Source organism: Ammospiza caudacuta, chromosome 2 (assembly GCF_027887145.1).
Source record: "Ammospiza caudacuta isolate bAmmCau1 chromosome 2, bAmmCau1.pri, whole genome shotgun sequence".
Classification (NCBI taxonomy): Eukaryota; Metazoa; Chordata; class Aves; order Passeriformes; family Passerellidae; genus Ammospiza; species Ammospiza caudacuta.
This window is the reverse complement of record NC_080594.1, coordinates 110,493,647-110,512,788: the sequence shown is the minus strand read 5'-3', so window position 1 is coordinate 110,512,788 and position 19,142 is coordinate 110,493,647. Positions and strand designations below refer to the sequence as shown.

General features: G+C 37.6%; 1 protein-coding gene and 1 long non-coding RNA gene across 2 annotated transcripts in view; one reads left to right on the top strand and one right to left on the bottom strand.

Annotated features, from left to right (window-relative positions):
• The window catches only part of DMD (dystrophin), a 979,219-nt gene that overhangs the window by 827,247 nt on the left and 132,830 nt on the right, over window positions 1–19,142 (top strand). The window lies entirely within an intron of this gene.
• LOC131569783 (uncharacterized) lies at window positions 9,017–13,794 on the bottom strand. The gene is made up of 4 exons (XR_009275811.1): window positions 13,575–13,794; window positions 13,114–13,313; window positions 11,362–11,457; window positions 9,017–9,535 (listed from the first exon to the last, which is right to left on the bottom strand). It is a non-coding gene; the product is annotated as an uncharacterized LOC131569783 (long non-coding RNA).

Genomic DNA, 19,142 nt, shown 5'->3' with positions numbered 1-19,142 from the left:
GACTGTCTTAGTATTTATCAAAAGAAGTGTTTGCATTTTTGAAATGTTTTTTGGATATCAGTACAAGAATATTGTGTGAAAAATGGGTTAGAAATCCTAGAAACAAATCTTCTCCAGTTGTCCACACTCTAATGATGTTCTACAATTTTTCCAGGATTGGTTACAAATTTCCAGTACTGCGTAAATACAGAGATACTGCCTTCTCTGCCTTACAGGGATACTTATTCCAGCAAGTGTCTACAATATTAAAGAAGTTGTATGAATAAATGGCTCTCATAAAAAAAAAACTAGAAATGTAAAAATGCCCTCCTCTTTAGCATGAAGTATATTTTGATATTTGTGTGTTAGTGACAAGGTGAGCAGAGCACTCAAAGTTCAACAGCCCTTTCTGGAAAAAGAAAAGAGGGAGAAATACAGGACAGTCTTCCTCCTTCAAAAAGAGTAAATAGTTATTTGAGATAAGTATTAGAGTGAGTATTGCTATAATTTGAAGTAAACAGAGGGAAGTTGTATGGAAAACATTGAAATAGTGTGACCAATATGTCTCAAGAGCTGCAGGTTTTTAATGACAGCTGCTGAAACCTTTATAGCTGAAAATCACAATTGTCTGCTGCATTTTCCTTTAATCTTCCCTGCCTGCAATCTCCTTGGTGCTCTTTTTAGTTTCTCTCATTGCTTTTTTTCTCCTTGAAACTTTCTTTCTTCCTCTTCATAGAAGCTTCTCCTTGTCTGTCACGCCATCCACAATCATACCACTATTTTTTAAGAAAAGGCTAGGATGAAAATCATTACATGAATAAACAGAGAACACAGCTAGGAAATTTATAATCTCAAATGAGAAGAAATTAGAGGAATAGGGAGAGGGAAAGTGCAATGTAAGGTGAGGCAGGCTTTTAGTCCTGGCAGTTGTATGAATCCCAACCTTTTCTTTTCCCATGAAATCTCTTAATATCAGAGCGAGTGAGAGATGCAGCCATGGTCTAAGCAGACCTCCACAGCCCTTCAAAGCAGACAGTCTCATAATGTTATTTTCTTCTACTTGTCAACTGTTAATGCTGAAATGCAATATTCTGAAGACAATAAAAGTTTGAACCATTTTAACCTTTTAGCTGCACACTCTGTGTATTTAGCAAATAGGATGACAGTTGTTTGCTGTACAGATTCCAGGCTGCCCCATCTTTTTCTGATTAAAATGGTGATTAGGGTTAAAGGAGATTATAGCAATTTGCCAGGGTCCTGTTCTGCTGCAAGCTCAAGGTAAGAGGGTGATTCAAGTGCCTGCAGAAAGACAGATTATCACTGGTTGTTCAATTTCCAAGCTTCTGTGGGTTTTTACTCTCTTTGTTATTTGTGTAGATTCTCCAGATTTTACTGTGCAAGAAAGGAAACACATTCATTTTTGATACACAAAAAAAAGTTAATGATTTTTTTCCCTCTAAGGAGAGATAGGTTTTCAAAAGGGAGCAAGTAGGTCTTTCAAATTTTATTTTATTAATATCATATTCTGGATGTTTGTTGCTTTTTCTTTTCCTTTTTCTTACTCTACATAAAATGACAGGGCAGTTGTATCTTGCATTTCAGATGCTAAGTTTAAAGCCTGTGGAAGTCTAAACCTATATGAAATCATATTTTAAAGAGAATTGCATGTGATTTTCTTATTTATTTAGAAAAATCCCTGTGCCACAAGTTGTAAACAAGTATTCAGACCTTGAACCATCTTCCTGCTAAAATTAAGTTTTTCAGATAAAGGCTTGGGGGTTCAATTCTAAACTCTCAATTCCATTACATTAGACATGGGATTCCCATCTGTGTTTTCCCCCAAAAAGGATTTTATGCATGCCATGTCATGAAAAATATGGTCACTGTTTATCTTTTGCATATTTTTGCTGGCAGAGAGAAAACAAATACCTGTCATGAAAATGTTGGCACATTTTTGTGTGATTTAGCTTTGTGCCTTTAACAGTGGAGGATAATTTTATTTTTGCATGCTCTCAGAACTCCAGAGGGATCTGCCCACGCAGGGTAAGGTGGATGCTGTGAGTGCTGGGCTCCTGTGCTCACACTTGCTGCACACAGGGTGAGCTGTGGAAATGACCAGCTCCCAGTCTGAGCTCTGGCTGCCCACATTGGTTTAGTCAGCATTTGTTTTGTTATATGCCTATTTTAATAGAAAAGTCACTGTTATTTGCAATAAATTATAGCCTTGAACTGTATTTCAGTTCATATTCTCCCCCCTCCCTCCAAAAGCAACTCTTCAAAGAATGCTCTCTGATCTTAAGTATTGACAAACCTCCCATCTGCCTGAACATCTCTTTCTCTGGATCAGCCAACACCTAAAATGTTTATGGTTTATGTTTACTTGTTACATAAAACAAGTGTGGTGATTTTGAGCCACTGTCATCAGGAAAATAAATCTACATTTAACTGACCCACAAAACTAAACCAGCCTGGGTCTGAGCAAGAAATAAACAGTCAGAAAGGAAAGGGGATCATTCAGGTTACCAGCAGACCTGAGATTTTCCAGTTATGAAAAAGCAATATTTCTCTCTGGGAGGATGCCCACATCTGCTCCTGGATATGAGTGCAGTAAATGCTGTGTGCCTCACCTGTGCTGCTCCTGCTCACTTCAATGCAAGGCACATAAAGTCAGCAGGATTTATCTCCCTGGTTCCTGCTCACGTCAATCTGTTACCCTCCACTTGTGGAAAATCTTCAAAGGTTCTTGGCCTGTTACACTGCACAAAAAAGTCTGTGCAGATTTGAAAACCTGGATTTGTTTCTGAGGGGGTTTTATGTGCTGTCTTCCCACTCTGAGAACTGTATAATTCCCATTAAAGCAGCAGCCTCTCAAACTACTTCAGCAAGTTTTAGTTGTGGATTTTCTTTCTTTTTTGAGTATTCAGATGCATAGGTGAACTTCTAGAATTTTAATTATATCTGTATCTGATGAGCTGCAGCAATGTAAAAGGAGTTTGGGTGAGATTTAATTTTAGATAGCAGCTTAATTAACTGTATTTGTAAAAACCAGTGCAGCTTTAATTAAATTTCTCTACATTAATTTAGTTATTTAATTGAAAATTTGTTGGGATAGTCCTAACAATTTATAACTCTTCCTGTATGGGATTCTTAAATAACAGATCATAATAATAGCTAAAAATAAAATCCAAACTGTATTTAAGCTTTTGCTAGATTTCTAGGGATTTTTCCTCCTAAATATTTATTCTGGTTCATGGACTTTATAACAGGATTGGACATCTGATTGGACAATCTCAAGTGGTTGTAAGTGGTAATTGAAGGTGTAAGTGGCGATTGAAGGACACAGGTCCTTTTAAATCCTCTCCCTCTCCTCTCCTCTCCTCTCCTCTCCTCTCCTCTCCTCTCCTCTCCTCTCCTCTCCTCTCCTCTCCTCTCCTCTCCTCTCCTCTCCTCTCCTCTCCTCTCCTCTCCTCTCCTCTCCTCTCCTCTCCTCTCCTCTCCTCTCCTCTCCTCTCCTCTCCTCTCCTCTCCTCTCCTCTCCTCTCCTCTCCTCTCCTCTCCTCTCCTCTCCTCTCCAGTAATTTCAACTTGTGCTCCATTTCTGAATGTACACCAATGATCACCATCTTTCAGTGACAGCACTCTGAATTTCAAATAGTATCTGCTTTCCTCGACTTGAAACCATTCCCACTGCCCTAGATTTCCCTCAAAACTCAAAAATGAATTTCACTGATACTTTGCCAAAGAGCCCGTTCCGTCCCAACACCTATTGCATGAATCAGTTGCATAAATGGTAACTTTATTTCCTTCTAGTGCAACTGGATATTTTCATTGATTTTTCTCATCTCATTCATTAGAGTCACTTCCTTTTTCCTTTTTTTTTTTTTTTTCTGTAATGCACTGTCTGTAATCTGTACAACAGAACAGAAGAGTACTTCATGTCCTTCCTGTGTCATATCTGTCAGGTTACATATATGAGACAGAGCATACAATCCTGCTTGCTTGCTTTCTTTGAGGTGCCTTTCTTTCTGAGTTTATTTCATAGTGCTTTGTTGTGGTACAAATGGTTGCTTGAATTGAAGTTTGATTTTTATGTATTCTTTAACTATTCAGTGAAATGAGCAGTAAGACTGTAAATTTCCAAGAAGATGTAGAGTAATACATGAATCAGGAAGTTGGGTAGGATGTTAGGCTTATGAATTCATGAGCCATTTTTCCCAGTATTAGGAATTGCTTCTAAGTGAACCAAAATAACTTGTTCACAAGAAAGTCTGAAATAATGAACAACATCTTTATGATCTCAGCCTACTTGGCCAACTTATAAAATGGGTGGTGGTGCTTCTGGGACAGTTGCTGTAGCTGTAGTGTCTTTGATAAATGATGTAATGTCTGCACACTGTTAGAGCCATAAAATTACAAATCCAGAAACTGGTGACGATTATTCTCCTTCCTAAAGTTTAATGAACTTGTTTTAAAGGCTGTTTGCTCTAACAAAGAGTTCACGTTCTGAGAGAACAGAGTCCACATTCTAGTATTTTGTATTACCTGGTTGGTATAGAACATGTGTGTGTACATACACACACGCACAAACACACACACCCACATATATAAATATATAAAAGAAATAGTGTTTCTACAGTCAGATTGAGATTCCAGGGACTACATTTCTTCCATACCATTCCATCAAGAAGGTTTATCCTAATTATTCCATAGTGATGCATAAGTAATTATTCTAATAAAGTCTCAATCTTGCAGCTCTCTTGGTTTTGTTTAATGGTCCCCATGGCCAGGTACATTTCAGCCACAGCAGCAGCTCTTGAGCAGAGAAGGAGATGCCTGGTTTAACATTTGTAAAATTTAAATGTCAACACACTGCCAGAACTCAGGAAGGTCAGGATTCAAACAAGGCACCAAGTCTGCAGTTTATTCTATAGCTCTTAAGCACCCCTGAAGTCAAAGTACTTTACCTTTCTACCAAGTATGAAGCAGGTATTCAGTTACAATTTATTGTGATGTGCATTTTGCTTTGCCTTTAAAATAGTAAATAATATTTAAGTCTGATTACTCAGTAGTGTGCTTTGGGTTTAAAAATTTGTAGAGTTCATAGTGTGGGGAATACAACTTTTAGAGTATGACTTCCACTGTTCCTAATATTTTCTATTTAATATATGCTGGTAACAAAAGGAAACCTGTAAATGGCTCATTTAGTCTGCATTTATGGTATAAATGGCAGAATTCTGAAAGACTACAACATTTTGAATATAAATACTTCAGCATATTATAATATGAATCTATTAGGGAAGAAATGTTAGCTGCCAGTATAGGAGTTGGTGAATAGTTTCCCAATTAATTAGAAAATCCCACTTCTGTTGTTAAACAATTTTAAGAGCTTGTAAAAGTGACAGAAAACTGGCAGGCAAAATGGTTTTGGTGATGTAGGAGTCAAGATTAGTAATGCATTTTCTCAAGGGAACAATGTTTGAACAAATCCAAGGTTTTATTTAAAACTTCTAAGACTGGGGGAAAAATAGGGCTATATGAAAATTACATCTTTTGTCAGCCTAACTTATCTTTGAAGGCACTCCTTACATTTCCAGTGTTATTGATTCTGTTTTGAACCATTATGCAGTCACAAATGAATGATTATCACTCTGGATACTCCTCACTTCTGTAACTTAATGGGTAGTCATGGCTGTGCTGTAAAAGTGCATAGTCAATGCCACTGGACCTGGACTGGATCAGAGACAGGAAAAAAAGCTGGTCCTGGAGTGAATTAATTCTCTAGAAGTGAATTTGTTTGTTCCTTAACTCAGCATATTTAATCTTATGCAGCAAAATGTAAAAAACAAACACAAAAAAAACCTCCCTGGCTATCCAAAAGTGTGGTATTCCATCCATTAAATTCCAGAAATCCCCCAGAGGTCTTGAGGAAGTTCAGGTTTTTGCTAATTAGAAAATGGCTTGACTAGAATGATGTGGAGTTTCTGCTGGTCTTATTGAAGGAAAAACAGCTAAACTTTAATTCTGTACTTTTCAGATATCATTCTGTACTTAAGCAGACCATAATTTTTTGTTAAATTTTCTAACTACAGTCAGAATTACAGTCCTGAGATGATTTTGGAAGGAAAAAGGCTGTTGTATCTGTATACTCTTTCCCATATGTTTATGCTCACACTTCAAAACAGATTTTCTGACAACAAGGGAAACAGAAATAGATTTGAGAGCTGACAAGCAGGTATATAATTTATTCTTGCAGTACTATGGGCTATCACAACAGACACACAGATGGTTGTCTGAGAAAAAAAAAAACTCTGAAATGAATTTAAATTCAACAACTACCTCTGTATAGACTTTAAAGGATTCACCAGTTTCATGGAAAGTGTTTCAGATTAACACCAAAAAGAAAAAGAAAAGAACAACAAGTTGCCAGATATGTATTTTGAATCAATAGAGACACTAGGCTAATTTTTCTATTTCAAAAGTGAACTGGAGTAGGCAGAAAAGTAAATTTTTAAGAGGCTTAACCTGCAAATTGCTGTCATAATAGAGATTCTAATAACCTTTTTTATTCACCTTTACTTTTTGCCACTCTTTTTAAAGAATATGGACCTTGCCATGAGGCAGGGCAGGCAGTGCATTTTTGGAATCTGGAGACCGCAGAACCATGGAATGGTTTGATTTGGAGAGGTCCTTTGAGAATCATCTCCTGCAGACCCTCTGCAGTGAGCAGGGGCATCTTCCACAGAGCCAGCTCAGAGCCCTGACCAACCTGACCCTGAATGCTTCCAGGGATGGGGGATGACTGCTAGGTAAGAAAGGAAGAAAACACAGAAAGCAGGACAAGAAAAAATAGGTTCCTTAAACACTGAGGAATAGCTTAAAACATGCAGAATGTGATAGCATGAAGGAAAAAACAGGAGCCAAGCAGAATCTAATGGGGAATTGGCAGTGGTGAGAAGGAGGAGCAAAATGGGAGGTGGGGAACTTGTTGATATTGGATATGAGAGTTACAGCGGCAAGGATTTATCTCTTTAAGTGTTATATGCTTTGCAAATTTGTCCTTTAAAATAATCAGAAATATGAAGAAATTAGTTCATTTTGCTCATTTGAGCCTCTAAATTGTGTTTTTCCTTTAACAATTCTGCACTCTCAAGATAGATGATCCTGCCAGTTGTTCTCTCAGATGATGAACATTAACAGTACAAGATCTGTGCTCTTGCTTTCTCAGCTGTTGCTTTTTTCTCCCTTTTCCTCCCTGATTGTCATGATTGTTTTCTCTTGTACAAGACAAATGCCAAATAATAAGACATTAATGTAATGGCATGGGCAGCTGAACTAGAAACACACTGACAGAGTGTATTCCCTTGGGAAAATGCCATGGAATGGTCTACAAAGAAATACATTTCAAAATCAAATGCAATCCCAGTTTCACTGGTGGCTGTTTTACTCTAAAATACTTGTAAGCTTGGAAAGTCAATTTTTTTTTCATTCTTACTGCACCCTGGTCAGCTCACCAGCTCTTCTACAAGATATCAAGTGTCTCAAACTGTAGTTTGGAAAGTTACTTTGGGATTTGTAGCTTACAGTGTCATGTCTGCCACTGCTGGCAGCTGTAGAAGGTGAAAATCACCCAGTCCAAAGCATTTACAGATCATCAGAGTGGAATCTGGCTTCTGCAGCCAGGAAAGCAGTCACAGGCACAGGACTGTAGGCCAGCTTTGCCATTCCAGCAGCGTGTAACCAAAGCACTTGTTTGTGTGTTCACAGGAATCTCACTGTACTGTGGATTTACTGACTGAATAGATTGTCTAAATAATGCCTTCTGTCTTAGGTTTCGTTGGGTTACAGTTTTGTTTTTTTCTGAGACTGTGAGGGAAGACTATGGAGGTTATGCAAAGACTACCACAGTAGGAAAGACAGGATCTGCAGAGAGTGAGTTCAAATGGTAGAAAAAAAAAGGGGAAAACAAAAAATCTTCCTACAGAGAGGTTTTACCCTTGTTTTTAAATAGACAAATTTAAATAAGCATAACAAAATTAATGTAAATAAATTATATTAATAGGCAAAGAGAATGAGTAAACAAATGGACTAACAGAATTTGTATCGCCATGTACATAACAGAAACAAAGTTTCATCTACATTATATTAAGTGCTGACATTATTGTTAGAATGGACAGAGAACAGCTAACCTACTAGGATGGAAAGGTTTCAGAGTTAAATGGCTCAACATCCCCAAATTTATTTCATGGGGTTTTCATTAAGTTAAAAAAGTAAGTGTGAACACAAAAAGCTCCCAGTAAAATATTTGTATTTTCCATTTGTAAACTTCTGATTGTAATTATTCCGTTCAAAATAAAGTTACACAAGACTCAGTGCAGCTTGAAATTCCTCTGTATATCTCATTCAAATGTATAAATTCATTGCTGTAAATAGTATATTGAACAAACATTATTTAGTTTGCTTTTTACAGATGACCTAATTATTTTTATTTGACACAACTTGTCAAAAAAGTTTACATGAATTTATTTCTGCCTTCAGATTTCTTTAGAAATCCTGGCCCTCCTGATGTATTCCTGTAGGCTGACCCTGGCTGGATGCCAGGTGCCCCCAAAGCTGCTCTGTCAGTCCCCTCCTCAGCAGGGGAAAGAAAGTTCAGTGAGTATTATAAAGGCCCATGGGTAAAAATAAGTACAAGGAGAAATCAGCCACTCTGTCTTCTGTGAGAAGCTGCCAGAACTTCCCCCACGTCTGACAGAGCCAACACCCGCCTGCTCCAGGAGGGACTGTCATAAACTGATGGGGTTGCCTTGGGTGGGTTTCTTGCCTTCTATAACCCCTGATTGAAATAAATTTTAATCTGAGAAGTATTAATGAATTTTTAAATAAAAATATGTAGTCTAATCATCTAGCAGTCAGGGTCAGTTTTACTGAAGGAATCAAGTCCGTCTTTGTTTCTTAAACTGTACATATGGTTTCAAAGCACTCTTTCACTGCTTTTTAAAGGTATTTTCATAGACATAATGAAGGACATCACTCTTAAGTTTTATGAGTTATGAAACCATGTTGGTTTCATCTTTTTAGTCTTGTAGAATTCTTTCTTGAGCATGTCCTTCATAGTTAAGTCTTTCATAAACAGATTTTTTTTCAAGAAAATGCTAATTTGTTCCTTTATTTACCTAACTTGAAGGCCATGTGTCAAACTGCCACTGTGATAACAACAGCTTAGAGTTGTTAACAACAGTGAGTTAGACATTCAGAAAGGGTTTCTGACTTAGTAAATTAAAGTTTTGTAACTGCTAATTAAACTGCCTGTCAGTGGATTATATGGTGCTGCTGTACAGATGCTGCAAATTCAGGTTTTGAGTCTGGCTTCAGTCTGTGTGGGAAATCTCATCTTTGCTTCTCTCTTGGCCTTGCTCCTCATTTCACATACTTGAATTGCACTCCCCTTCAGTGGCACTTCATCTCAGGATCTCCATCTTTCTTACTGTCTAAATTCTCCAAGATCTATTCTTAGAATTTCCAAATTCTCTGCTTTGAAATGAGTAGTAAGGCAAACCTAAACAGAAATAAATAATTTTCTTTGGGAAGGAGGAGAGTTATAAAAAACAGCTTTGAAAATAAGCTGAGAAACTTAAGAGAGGTTTTTATGACATTCAATAATAAACAACAAAAGCATTTTTCAGAATGTGATGTATTTTCTGGAGGTGGAACGTTATTTCTCATGTTTGAAGCTTGGCAGGTGATAAATATATTTTAACAACTCTACCATGAAATACACAAGTTTGTTCCATTCATTATTTAATTGCTATGCAAAAAAAGGCATGTTTAATGTTTGCACCAGTGTCTGAACTCTTTGAAATGGCAATAGTCAGTGCAGACCAGTCACACTTTTCCTGGAAATACAAAATATCTTTGCTTTAATTCCATCCTGTGGGGTTGCACCTTGGAGCTTTGCTCCCCTGGGAAGGAAGAGCCCTCCCTCTCTGCTCATGGGAGGACGTGAATCAGTGATGTGAATAGATCAGGGGGCTGAACAAAACCATTTTCAAAGATTTTAGCTTCATCTGAGATCTTACAGATTGGCAGTGGTAAATAGGGCATTCAGCTTTTCAAAGAGAGGGCTAATGAAAACAGATTTAAGAGTAAAACTGCCTGTAACATTACTGGAATTACTGGAACAAAATGTCTGGCACTTAGCAAGTGCAATATATGATAATGGGGTTTTCTGACACACGTTAAGTGATGGTTTTCTTGCATGCATGCATACACTGTGATCCTTCATGCCAGGAGAGCTTTTAACCTTCACTGTGTACCATTCTACATCCTCAGTAAAGATGTGGTTTACCATTATTTATTCATTTGTTCATTATCAGCACCTTTTCTTCTCAAATAGAAGAAACTGGAAATCAGAGACTGTATCTTCCAACTTTAATTAGGTTTTTAACATTTTGGTTTAGCAGTATGGGCTATATATAACTCAGGTTTTGCTTTCATGTCAATTGAATTTACTCACAGATTAGGAAGCATAAATACACAGATTTTGGCCAGCTGCAGAATGAAGGCAGCTCTTCTCTCAAGTCATATCACACTATTATAGGAGTGTTGCCATTATCTTCAATCAGCACAATATCAATCCTATCAGCTATTGCTCCCATTTGAGCAGTTATTTGCCTAAAGTAATTTTATTATCTTTCAGCATGCCATATGCATGTCTTCCCCAGGGAGGAAGAGAGACTTTTGTGCAAAGTCAGGAGCTGTAGCAGCATTCAAAGGAGTGCCAGATAACAGGGAGCATCAAGCACTGATTGTGTGGTTCTCCCAAGCTTGAGCAGCTGCTGGGGTATGGAACACTCTGCACAAGTCATTGAGACTGAAAGGCTGTCTTCAAAAGGTTCATGGGACAAGAACAATAAATAAAAGTTTGCTTAATCCATCCAGCCAGTAATCTCATGAAATGAAGTTTTTCTTTTCATGCTGTGTCAGCACTTGATTGATAAAGTAGTTTCAGTCATCTTGAAACAGAGTATTATACTCCTGAGATTTCCAGATGTAAGAATATGGATGGAACAAACAAATAATGTGGAAAGATCACTTTGTAATAAAAGTGTCCCAACTGACATTGTCCTACTTGTTTCGCCCTCCACAGCTAAAAAGGAAACCAAAGATGTGATGTATTTGTGGTATTTTTAGGACTAAGGATTATTTAGAGTGAACACATTTATCACTATTGGTGTAAGTCTCAAAGAGGAACAGAAGGAGAGAGCAGAAAATATGGAAGAGAAGAGATAGAGGATTAATACAATGGCTGCTGCATGTAGAATTCTTTTTGTACATTATTTTGTACCCTAGAATGTACCCCTGTAAAGAACATTTTTGTCTCACCTTCCACCATCTCCTGAACCTTCTGTATCCCTCTTCCTCCATGCTTCAGTAGAGTCCTCCTCCTCAGCATGCAAACTCACTTAGGAAAACTAAGCTCTATAAAATTCAAATATAAACATCTATTTACAGGGTTATTCTGAGGTGTATGTCTTAGTATAAGCAGGACTGTCTCAGGAGATGTATATTTCTCTTCATTTCTGATTGAGGAAAAGGCTTTTGGCTCTCTCTCACTACAACTCCTGAGTTAGAATGAAAAAAATTCACACAGACTTCCCTGTATCTGCTCTTCTGTGGTATTAAGTATGTAACATCACAGCCTAAGCAATTCTTCAGCTCTTATTTATAAACATTATTGGCTAAAATTGAGAAGTTAACTACATATTTATGAGAAATATATTTTCACTGCATTTAGGGTAGCAACATGGGTTTGGGAGTGTGAATTGAAATTACAAAGGTGAATGAAGATGCTCAACAACAAATTAAGAAGACAAGAATGGGGAAACGGTGGAAAAAACAGGACTGAACATCAAAGTCTTTTGAATACTGATGGGATGATGGTTCCCAGAGGAATCAGAGGGCAAATGAGTGAAGGGAGCTGAAGGTGGTGAAAGAAAAATCTTTGAAATGGTAATCAGCTAAAAGTAGTGCTGAATAAAGACAATGGTGACTGAAGCCTCTGTTTCTTTTAGAAGTTACCTGCATTAAATACAGGTCCACATTATGAGAATTCTTGCATGCACTTATGAGCAACTATTCCCAAAACTAATGCTCGTAATGGCACAAGAAATTCACAAATCTGGGGGAAAGGAGCAATAAAACTAATATAAAGAAATGTCAGTGAAAGTGAGGGAATGTAACTAGAACTATAAAAGAATAATCTTCACTGGTGATGCTGAACCAATACAGGATTATTGCACAGGCATTTGTTCTGGGGCAGATATAAAACATTCCTTGCGTGACATTGTACTTACAGCTCTCTAAGTCACCAGAGAACCATTTCCCTTGGGTCAAAAACAGTGTATGTTACCTGACCTTTCAGAAACAAATGGTATTTTCAGTGCAGCATGAATTTATTATTTTTTATTCATTTAATGAGAGGGAAAAAAAGAGAAATGGGGTAAAAGAAAATCCAAAGAACCATAAAATCTTGTCAACAGAGAGTATGGTTTTAACTTAGGGATGGATTATGAAACATTAATAATTTTCAAATGAATTACAAAAAAAATTATTTTAAATCTTTTGGAAATACATTTAAGGAGAATAGAAAGGAGTTAGTTCTTTTCAAAATCTATAGTGATGAGAAATAACAGGTTTTTGGCAGAGAAGCAAAATAAATAAAAAAGGCCACAGGGAAACCCTTATGTCTTTATAACTGATTGTTAAGGAGACATAACCTTGTTATGCATAATGTTATTTTCTGTGCATGCCCCAAAATGAAGCAAAAATGCCTGAAAAACCACATGTAACAAACAACCACTTTAGGGTAGGAGCAGTAGATGGTTAGAGCCTAAAAGGAGTCATGTTTCAGCAACAACAGAATCATAATTAATGGTTTAGCCTTTTCCTAAATCCTTATGTTATTTAACATATGTAACTAGGAAAACACATAGAATTTTTTTCTTGTGAATAATGCTTATCATAACTTATAATCCAGAACCATGCCCCATGTTTTAGCAAAAATTAATAAGATTTTATATCACTGACACAGCAGAAATTTTGGTATTCATAATGCAAAAAAAAAAGAGGACTCACTTCAGATCTGTCCCACTTTTCTGATTCCATAAGGCTCCTGTTCCTCAGTTTTAATTGCAATTGTTCACTCAAGTCTTGGCTGTAGGCCACCATCATTCTTGTAGATTCTTTCACGTTCATTCCTGCAGCTGATCCATGTGTGTCTTGTTTGTGGGGCCCAGAGATATCCACAAAATACCACCAATGGATGTTGAGTCATCCTGAAGGACAGACAGAATATTGCTTAAAAAAGATAAAAAATTATGTAGAAACATTTCAAAGCGTATAGTATGAAGGTATTCAGGTGCCTTGGTCTCAGAAGTCAGATTTGATCTCAGGAAGAATGTGTGCCATGCTGAGCTCCTCACTAGACAGTTTTACTTACCACAGAACTCTCCCTAGTTGCAAGCACCCAGCTCCCACTGACTTTGAAAATGTCAAACTGCATCAAAGTTAGATTCATTTTAAGATCAATAACCTACCAGAGGTTCAGGGTAGCTTATACATTTTAGTTCCTCTTTTCCCCAGCTTACAATACAGAACTAAGAGTATATATAGCTTCAGCTTTCTGCTGGAGGCAGAAGAGAAATCCCTGGATCTATAGGTCTGCACAGTCAGAGCTCCAAGGAGTTTGTTTTATGGGGACATAGAAAAGATACAGAAGAGCTTTAAAGTAGGAATGATATGCTGGGAAAAGAGCTCTTGAGAACTTGTGGCTGAGAACTAAGGTGTAGGGGGATAGAATATAAGTAAATAAAGGTAGCATCGAAAGTAATCTTACCCCCTAATGAGTTGCAGCTGGGTTAATTATTAAAGATTAGGAGCAGGCCTGACTTTAACAGGCCACACCTATAGCCAGTAACAAGAAGAGAGTTATAAAAGAGTGGATTGCTTAGTTGAGGGAACTGGAGTCAGTTGGCTGCTGTGAGGACAAGAATCAGTGTCTAGAGGAACGGCCTACAAGAAACATCAAGGAGGTACAAAACTCTGGCAATGTGGAACCCTTGCAATGTAATGACAATAGAACTCTTGCACTCTAATGACAACATTAGGGAGCAGACCAGTGTAGGTGACACTGCAGTGGGTGTCTGCTGCAGGCCACCTAACCCTGCAGAACAGGGGTTGAGGCCTTTTACAAGTAGAAACAGCATCTATGGGGGAGCAGCCTCATTATTTGCTGGAGAGGCAACACAGCAGGTTCTAACCATTGCAGTGAGCTCCTGGGAAACTTCCTGATATAACTGATGGAGGAGCCAGTGCAGACAGAGACTCTGCTGGAGCTCATACCCACAAACAAGGAGAGGCTCACTGGGGAGGTGTGACAGTGTTCACAGGGATCTGAGGATGAGATGAAGATCTGAGTCCATGTTTCAGAAGGCTTGATTTATTATTTTATTATAAATATTATATTAAAACTATACTAAAAGAATAGAGGAAAGGATTTAATCAGAAGACTAGCTAAGCTAGGAATAGAAAAAGAAAGAATGAATAACTAAGGCTTGTGTCTTGGACAGAGTCTGAGCCAGCTGACTGTGATTGGCCATTAATTAGAAACACCCACACGAGACCAATCACAGATGCACCTGTTGCATTCCACAGCAGCAGATAATCATTGCTTACATTTTGTTCCTGAGGCCTCTCAGCTTCTCAGGAGGAAAAATCCTAAGGAAAGGATTTTTCATAAAAGATGTCTGTGACAGGGAGGTGAAAGGCAAAGACACTCCTGGGCTGCAGTGACCATGAGAGCACAGGCTGGACTCCAGGAGAGCAGACCTGGTCCTCTTCAGGGATCTGCTTGGAAGAATCCCATGGAATAAACCCCTGCAAGTAAGAGAGGTCCAAGGAAGTTCATTGATGAGAAAGGATCACTTTCTAAAAAGCTCAAAACTGTCCATCCTGAACAGCAAGGAGGCCAGAAAGGGTGCCCAGAGTCCTGTATGCATGAACAAGGAGCTCCTTGCAAAACTCAAACACAAAAAAGACACTGCACAGAAAGAGGAAACTTGGACAGGTAACCTGGGAGGAATATAGAAGCACTGTCCAAGAGTACAGAGATGTGGTTAGAAAAGCCACAGCCCATCTGGACTGAAATCTGCTAAGGGGTCTCAATGGGAATTTATTTGTTTGAATTTGAAGCTAATGTAAATTATAAATTTAAAACTTTTTAATTAGTGTACCGCTGCTTTCTGAGAAAAATAGTTGCTAAATATCAATGTTTGTGAAGTTAGTTTATTGGTACACTGCATAGCAAGGAATCTGGCAGAAAAAAATAGTTGATATTGATTAAATTGCATACAGAAGCAATATTAAGAAAGAATTCATGTGGTTGGACAGTGAAGAATTTGAAAGCTTTGTTAAAAAATGCTCCAGAATGGAAGGCAGCACAGCAGTTTCTAGTACCTTTGAAAGGTTGAGCCCATTCTCAGCTTATGCTGGTTTTATGAAATATTTTATATCCTACAAGTGTTCATGGATAGAAATGAGGAACACAGAGTGATGTGAAAGAACCTTGCAGAACCTCCATCAGCTTGTGGGAGCAGTGGGGATATCAAATGAGAGAATATCTTTTATCCAAAACAAGTAACATTTCCTATGAGAATTGTTTCCTAAAGATATTTGTTCTTAAGATTTCATATGGTTTACAAGTGTTTTATCCTTTCCAAATTTGGATGTTTTTGTTATTTAAACTTTAAGACCTAACTTTCTTTCCTCAGGCATGGAGATACACAAAGGCCAAAGTGCACAGATTTAGGATTATGAAACAAAAGCCTAAGAAGTGATAGCTGCTTGTTCACAGTAGAGGTATTAATTCAAGGAGATCATTCTTTTATTTACTATTTTCTAAGGCTCTGTGCCCCAAGCTTTAAGATGTTTCCTGAATTTATAGTAGATTTCATTCTCATTTCATTTGAAAATATAAACTAGTCAAAGTACAAGACATGGGTTCTACTATTTCTTATGTTTGGGATTTCTTTTACTGAAAGGGGAATTGCATGAAGTCACTCAGATTTCAATCTGCTGAAATATACAGTCCCCCCATGACCCAGAAATTTGAATTTAGTCTTTGTAACAGCTGTAAATGCATGCAAATAGCATTGTACTTATCTATTTTTTCTTTAATGTGGAAAATAAGCCTATTTTTACGCTCTCAAAATATTTCAGAACACTGAACTTTTCACCAGAAAACTAATTGTCCTTAGCCGATTTTTCAACTCAGTAAATGTCAAGACTTAAACCTGAACTTCAGCAGCCGGGAACAATGGCTATCAATCGCCTTTCCCCCCTGCTGTTCCTCATTAACAGCACAAAGTGTGCTTATTTAAATCCATCCTTATCTCCTAATGGACGGGGAGCAGTGAGTGACTGGATTCGGTAGCTATTAGAAGTGCAGCAGATCAGATCTTCCTGTTTATTGATTAGTGGAGAGCAGCCTCGCACTGCTTTGACAGCTCTGACTCAGTGAGAGCAAAGAAAGAGGCTTTTCAGCTCTTGGGAGGAGAATTGCTGGGCAACATTAAAGAGGGTCTTGTAGGAGCCGGTTTGCTTTGATGTGCAGGCAAATTGGCTGTGCTGGGTTGGAGTCAAGGTCAGGAGGCTGTGGAAATGCTGTGAATGTGGTGGGGAAATTAAAGGAGTGTTATTTTAATAAGTATTGTGTGGATGCATGCTGATTGATACAGAAAATTGCCCCTCTCTTTTTGTGAGAACAGCTTTTGGTGAAGCAAATTTTGACCAAAAAAAAAGAAAAAGGAGATTGTGTGTCTTTTTGCTGCTGCACTAAATATAGCCGTTTGGATGAGAATCTTCTATTATTTCTCCCTTTTCTTGCTATTTTTCCTAAGAATCCCAGCCGTTCAACAGTTGCCTTAACTCTTTACATTTAGCAGTTTTTTAAACTAGTGATCTCATTTCTGCTGCTTCATGTTAATAAGTAAAAATTGCCACTTGCACACCTTCATGTAATTTTTAATAAATTCCTTGCCGAGTTCACTGAATGTGAATTCCCTGGAAGTGCTGAGCACAGAGAGGCCCCCAAGCAGTGCCCTTGGCTCATTACAGGGTAATTCAGCCACAGTCAGAGCTCAGATAAGCACCCCGGGGGAAATTTCCTCCACTGAACTTGTTCAGTTAAAAATCAAAGCTATGGGCAAGGCTGTGGCAGGGTTATACCACAGCTAGACCGAGGCTCCTATGTGTCTGTAGTGTTGGTAGATCCAAGAGGACAAGATTGATGGATTGATAAGAGAGACCATTCCTATAGCTCTTTGCTGAGGCCACTACTCCTTGTTTGCAGGCACAACTTCAATAACATGATGGGTGTGCCTCCTTCCTCCACCACATCTTGGGGTATTTCAGCACCTCCAGCACTCCTCGACAGCTGCTGTTGGGTACTTTTTGAGAACAAGGAAAATCGTGAGAGTTAAACCGCTCATATTTCCTTCTTGATCTAGGCCTGCTTTGCAGTGTGGACACAAAAGAACACTTTACATATCATAAATATGTTCTCAGTTAAACCTCAAAAAATGAAAAAAACAGGACAAATCCCACCCAACCACCCCCCCACACACACACCAGACTGTAGTAGTAGAACTAAGATAAATCTATCAAATCCTTATTCTGACTGCAGTGGAGCTGTTATAAAAATGTTGTCGAACCCCACATTAGGTAAAGCACTTAGAAAAAGCACTTATTACTAACAACTGCATGGAACAGCTTTGCTTTTGTTATTGTCTTAATTTGTTTTTCTGAACTTGATTATAGATTCAGTTCACAGGGCTGAATCCGAGGGATGGGAAACAGAACTCGTTTCATCAAATGCTTTCAAAGTCTTTAAAGGAGAAAGACTAATTTTTTTTTCTAGCCATTTTTTTTAGCAGAAGCTATTTCTGTACCATGTCAATATCACTTAAAATCAGTGCAGGATCTTTAATATTACCATCTTCAATCTTGAGTATATTTACTGCACTGCTGTGGTTCTTTCATTTGTTACGATTGAAAGAAGATCAATGTTATATAAAACATTGGATTAAATAAATAATGGAAATGCATGTCTTTTCAAGCATGCATCCCCAGTGAAGAAAAGCAACCGTTCAAGTATCCCAATTACAGAAAGTTCTGATGTTTGTTTTTATGTAAAAATTAGTTATAAAAATATTTTTATATTAGTTCTGTTTAAATCAAATTCTCATATCATGATAAAGCAATAGCTGATTTTTTAGAAATCCATTTATTTATTAATTTATTTATTTGTAGCAGTTCTTGTGGAGGAGTACTGTGCAGTTTTACCTAAAAGGTGCCCAAATGAAATCCACAGTCCCATCCCACAGAGATTGGACCAGATGACCACTGTGGTCCCTTCCAGCTTTACCCATTCTGTGATCTTGCATGTTACATTCTGATAATAGTACCTTTAAAGTGGTATTTTTTTCATGACTTAGCCAACACTACTGAAATCAGAACTTCATTAATGCTACATATTTTTTCTTCTTTGCTCTAAAGGAAGAAAAGTGAATGCTTGAATGGGCTTGAAAATTTTGCAGTTTTCTTCCCACACCACAAGGCTCCAGTTGTCCACAACATTTTGTTCTATCTGCTTTCGGTTCAGAGCATAGCATACAAACAAGAGATAGTGTTTGTGCTCATTTTGGAGGAGCCTATTTCACTTGATTTGAAGGAAAAACAAAAACAATAAAAAAATCTAAAATTTGGGAATTACCTATGGCTTGTTTACGACAAATAAGAAACACCTTTACATGCCAGTGAGAATTTCTTTTAAGAATCATGAAACATTTATGAAGACTTATATGGATAGAATCTCCTTCAGATATTGATGTATAAGTCACTAAGTCAAATCCAAATCTGATTTTATTGGATCAGAGAGACATCCTTCAGTAAGTTTAAGCAAGGATTGTTTCAGTGGATATTTTTTGTACACCATTATCTGAGTTATTGTGGGTTCAAATTCTGTTATTTAGCAATTTATGTGTTAGTTTTGATAAAATTAATAGAAAGTGACTGCAATAATCTTCCTTGCTCTACCACCAAAAGTG